Raw genomic sequence first — 6,000 nt, 5'->3', positions numbered from 1 at the left:
ATGCTCTCTCCGTTTGCTTTAGCCATCTTGAAGATTTTAACTTCTCAGATTACTAATAAAAATTATTGTAGCCTGTCCTGTAGTGGTGCAGTGGATAGAGCATCAACCTGGAATACCGAGATCACCAGCCAGAAACCATGGGCTTGCACAGTCAAGGCATGGTCAACCAATGAACAACTAAAGTGAAGCAACGATGAGTTGATACTTCTTGTTTCCCGTCCCTCTCTCTCTTCTCTCTGTAAAATCAATAAATAAAATCTTAAAAAAAAACAAAACCCTGGCCAGATAGCTTGGTTAGTTAGAGCACCGTCCCAAAATGCAGAGGTTGCTGGTTCAATACCCAGTCAGGGCACATACAGGAACAGATGTTCCTGTCTCTCTTGCTCTCTTCCTTACTTTCTCTCTAAAGTCAATAAAAAAAAAACATTAAAAAGTTGTTGTAGGCCTGACCAGGTGGTAGTACAGTGGACAGAGCATCAGACTGGGACGCAGAGGACCCAGGTTCAAAACCCTGAGGTCACCGGCTTGAGCGCGGGCTCTTCTGATTTGAGCAAGGCTCACCAGCTTGAACTCAAGTTTGCTGGCTTGAGCAAGGGGTCACTCGGTCTGCCGTAGCCCCCCCCCCCCGGTCAAGGCACATATGAGAAAGCCATCACTGAACAACTAAAGTGCCACAACGAAGCATTGATGCTTCTCACCTCTCTCCCTTCCTGTCTGTCCCTATCTGTTCCTCTCTCTATCTCTCTCTCTGTCTCTATCACAAATAAATAAATAAATAAATTTTATAAATAAATAAATATATAGTATAAGTAGCCAATAGAATCTTTAGGTTAAAATGTAGAGTGTTTTATGTCATGAGCATTTTTAGTAGCATAGGTTCTTTGCTCTGCATTTAAATGTTTCATTTATTCTTGTTCCACAGTTAATCTTTCCTCTCCAAGTTTGCTGTTCAAATCCAATGCCCGAATGACATTTTCTAGTAGTTTGACACATTTTTTTAGGAATATTCTGTTATTACAATGCAGATGTCTTCATTACTGTTACCTCTATTCAATACATCAGGGGAAAAGCAAAACCACTTTGTTAGAATTATCGCACATGTTTACGTTTAAGTGAGAGGAAGGTAGATAGTGAGGCAGACTCCCGCATCCGCCCTGACCAGGATCTACCCTGCAACCCCTGTCTAAGGTTGATGCTCGAATCAACCATGCTATTTTTAGCACCTGAGGCTGATGCGCTCAGATCAATCAAGCTATCCTCAGTGCCCAGGACTGATGCTCAAACCAAATGAGCCACTGGCTGCAGGAGGTGAAGAGCAAGAGAAAGAGGGGAGAAGCAGATGGTCGCTTCTCTTGTGTACCCTGACCAGGAATCGAACCTGGGATGTCCATATGCCAGGCTGACTGATGCTCTATCCACTGAGCCAGAAAGATATATTTTAAAGATTAGAATGATACAAGTGAGCAAAAGAAGTTCATCAGCTTGGCTACGGAGTGGTGGCAACAAACTAAACATTTCAAAAGACTATGAGCTGAATCTAAGCTACCTTGGAATCTGATCAAACATAGGAACATGGAATTGCCATTTGAAAATTGTGACCAGGCCTGACCTGTGGTGGCGCAGTGGATAAAAGCGTCGACCTGGAATACTGAGGTCGCTGGTTCAAAACCCTGGGCTTGCCCAGTCAAGGCACATATGGGAGTTGAAGCTTCCTGCTCCTGCCCTCCTCTCTCTCTCTCCCCCCTAAAATGAATAAATAAATAAAAATAATTTTTAAAAAAAAGAGAAAAAAAAAGAAAATTGTGACCAGGTAGTCTAGATCTCAAAGGCAGGTCAACCATTCCAAGTACAGAGACTATATTGGGACTCCAGTTAAATAAATTTGAACTTTAAGTGTAACTTTTTTTTTTTACATTTTTTAATGTTTATTTTATTTATTTTAGAGAGAGAGAAGGTAAGCGAGTGAAAGAGAGAGAGACAGGAACATTGATCTACTCCAACATGTGCCCTGACCGAGGATGGAACTGGCAACCTCTGCCCTTCTGGACAATGCTCTAACCAACTGACCTAACCAGCCAGGGTGATTTTCCTCTTGTTTTTTATTTTTTTATTTTTATTTTTATTTACAGGGTTACAAGGACAGAGAGAGAGATAGACAGGGACGAAGAGAGATGAGAAGCATCAATCATCAGTTTTGTTTTTATTTTTCTTTGCAAGACCTTAGTTGTTCATTGATTGCTTTCTCATATGTGCCTTGACCACGGGCCTTCAGCAGACTGAGTAACCCCTTGCTCGAGCCAGCGACCTTGGGTCCAAGCTGGTGAGCTTTTGCTCAAACCAGATGAGCCCGCCCTCAAGCTGGTGACCTCGGGGTCTTGAACCTGGGTCCTCTGCATCCCAGTCCGATGCTCTATCCACTGCGCCACCGCCTGGTCAGGCCTCTTTTTCTTTTTTCTTTTTTCTTTTTTCTTTTTAAAGAATGTTTGTAAACTTAAAGCTGAGCATAAATGACTTTACTTTCTCAAGTTTGATATTGAGTTTTTTGTGTGTCTTCCTTTACTACCTCATTGTTCTCATTCCCTTTCCTAAGGTACAACTTAGGTTATTTTTGCTTCAAAAGTTTGAATGGGCCCTGGCCGGTTGGCTCAGTGGTAGAGCGTCGGCCTGGAGTGCAGGGGTCCCGGGTTCGATTCCCGGCCAGGGCACACAGGAGAAGCGCCCATCTGCTTCTCCACCCCTCCCTCTCTCCTTCCTCTCTGTCTCTCTCTTCCCCTCCCGCAGCGAGGCTCCATTGGAACAAAGATGGCCCGAGCGCTGGGGTTGGCTCCTTGGCCTCTGCCCCAGGCGCTAGAGTGGCTCTGGTCGCGACAGAGCGACGCCCTGTAGGGGCAGAGCATCGCCCCCTGGTGGGCAGAGCGTTGCCCCCTGGTGGGCGTGCCGGGTGGATCCTGGTCGGGCGCATGCGGGAGTCTGTCTGACTGTCTCTCCCCGTTTCCAGCTTCGGAAAAATACAAAAAAAAAAAAAAAAAAGTTTGAACCCTGGCTGGTTGGCTTAGTTGCTAGAGCATCTGTCTGGCATGCATACATCCCAGGTTTGATTCCGGTCAGGGCACATATGAGAAGCAACAATTTGCTTCTTTCCCCTCCCTCTCCCCATTCTCTCTCTCTTCCTGTCTCACAGCCAGTGCCTCGATTAGTTTGAGTATCAGCCCGTACATAGCTCGGTTAGTCCAAGCTTTGACCTCAGCCACTGAGGATAGCTCAGTTGATTCAAGCATTGGCCCCAGACAGGTGTTGCCAGGTGAATCCAGTATGGGGTGCATGCAGAAATCTGTCTCTCTATCTCCCCTCCTCTCATTTAAAAAAATTTTTTGAATGAAAAACTTAATACCATGGCTGTTTTTCTTTTGCAAGACATCTGTTTATCACCTGTTCAGATGGAAATGGTCCTTTATTTTTTTTAGACAAACTTCCTTTTGTAATTTTGGAAAAAAAAAACTGCCTAGCAAAGTTGAACATGCATATAACCAATGATTCCACTTCTAGCTAGATACCTAGAGAAACACTTGTACCTGTTAAAAACATTCACAGCAGCATTTTTATAATAGCAAAAAGCTGAAAACAACCAAAATATCCATCCATAAGAGAAGGGATACCTAATTTTATATTCAGATGATTGTATACTATGCAGCAGTGAAAATGAATGAATTACATGGTTAAAAGAGTGTTAAGTGAAAGAAATCATGGATGAATAAATATAATATTCTATTTATATAAAATTCAAAAACACAAGACAAAATATTTTTAGGGATATATACATGCATATTTGCTAAGAAAAGCAAGAGGATGATCAACACAAAATTCAAAAAATAGTTATCTCTTTGGTAGGAGGATGTCAGCAGGAAGGGACTCAGGGAGCTGTGAAGGTGCTGGTAATGTTCTGTTCTTAAGCTGGGTCGTGTATATTCGTGTATATATGGCATCGGTTTTATTGTTCTTTTATTTATTTTTTTATTATTAGAGAAGAGAGAGAGAGAGACAGACAGACAGACAGACAGAAAGGGGGGAGGAGCAGGAAGCATCAACTCCCATATGTGCCTTGACCAGGCAAGCCCAGGGTTTTGAACTGGCAACCTCAGCATCCCAGGTGGATGCTTTATCCACTGCGCCACCACAGGTCAGGCTTATTGTTCTTTTATTTATTTATTTTTTATTTTTTTACAGAGACAGAGAGTGAGTCAGAGGGAGGGATAGACAGGGACAGAAGACAGGAACACAGAGAGATGAGAAGCATCAATCATTAGTTTTTCCTTGTGCGTTGCAACACCTTAGTTGTTCATTGATTGCTTTCTCATATGTGCCTTGACCGTGGGCCTTCAGCAGACCGAGTAATCCCTTGCTGAAGCCAGCGACCTTGGGTTCAAGCTGGTGGGCTTTTCCTCCAACCAGATGAGCTCGCACTCAAGCTGAGGACCTTGGGGTCTCGAACCCAGGTCCTCTGCATCCCAGTCCGACGCTCTATCCACTGCGCCACCACCTGGTCAGGCTTATTGTTCTTTTAAACTGTACATATACAATATATTACATACCTATTCTATTGTCATTGTAAGTATAATATCTTCCAATATAAAAAAAACTGTTAATAAAAATTTTTAAAAAGATCTCTTTTTTAACCTTTGCTTATTTCCGAAATACTGATTCTCCTCTTAAGATGTATTTGACCTCCATGCAGCTGGGTTGGGTACCATTCCCAAGTGCGCAGATCATGGGTAACTTTCATCAGTAATGGAAAGAGAACACCATATGTCTGGTATTTTGGAGACTGTAATGATAAGCAATAAATTATATAATAATTTAGAAAAGTGATCAACCACCTTAATATGTAATAGCAGATTCAACAGTGCTTCTTTATCATTAAAGAACTGCAGGATTTGAAAGCAACTTATGAGCCTTAGCCAGGTGGCTCAGTGAGTAAAGGGTCATCCTGGTACACCAAGGTCATGGGTTTGATCCCTGGTCAAGGCATGTAGGAGACTCAATCAATAAGTACACAACTAAGTGGAACAAGTTGATACTTCTCTCTCTCCCCTAATCTCCAAATCTCAATCAGTAGAAAAGTTTTTGTTTTTGTTTGGGGGGGCGGGTTTACAGAGACAGAGAGAGTCAGAGAGAGGGATAGATAGGGACAGACAGACAGGAACGGAGAGAGATGAGAAGCATCAATCATCAGTTTTCTGTTGCGACACCTTAGTTGTTCATTGATTGATTTCTCATATGTGCCTTGACCATGGGCCTTCAGCAGACCGAATAACCCCTTGCTCAAGCCAGCGACTTTGGGTCCAAGCTGGTGAGCTTTGCTCAAACCAGATGAGCCTGTGCTCAAGCTGGTGACCTTGAGGTCCTGAACCTGGGTCCTCCGCGTCCCAGTTCAATGCTTTATTCACTGCGCCACCGCCTGGTTAGGCAATAGAAAAGTTTTTTTAAAAAAGATAAAAGCAACTTATAGTTTTGGTATTATAGATCTCATGTGCTCTCAGACATAAAGAGAGCACTGCCTTGCATTTTTTAACACATTACCATGGCATCTATACACAAGATTTTTGAAAATACTTTGGTAATTCGAGTGAATAATAAATGATGCCATTTTTTCTGGTTCTTTTTTCTTGTAAACTTTCCAACATTCTAAATGTTGAGGTTAAGGTAGGTTAAGAATTTGTAAAGAATAGCTTTATATTTCACCTTAAATGCTAAATCATCCAGAATCAGAACTGAAGCAAATATGTAAGGATTAAGAATTTTACAACACAAGGAATGTCAAAGATTGCAAAGATTGCCAGAAAACCACTAGGAAAGAGGTATGGAATAGATCACCCTCAGAGCCCCTAGAAAGAACCAACCCTGTTGATGCCTTGACAGCAGATTTCTAGTCACCAAAACTTGTTTAAGAGGAAAAAAATTGTTAAAGTCCTGAATCATAGGCCAAAATAAAGACTACCTCTA

Source organism: Saccopteryx bilineata, chromosome 4 (genome assembly GCF_036850765.1).
Source record: "Saccopteryx bilineata isolate mSacBil1 chromosome 4, mSacBil1_pri_phased_curated, whole genome shotgun sequence".
Lineage (NCBI taxonomy): Eukaryota > Metazoa > Chordata > Mammalia > Chiroptera > Emballonuridae > Saccopteryx > Saccopteryx bilineata.
This window is presented reverse-complemented; position numbering follows the sequence as displayed.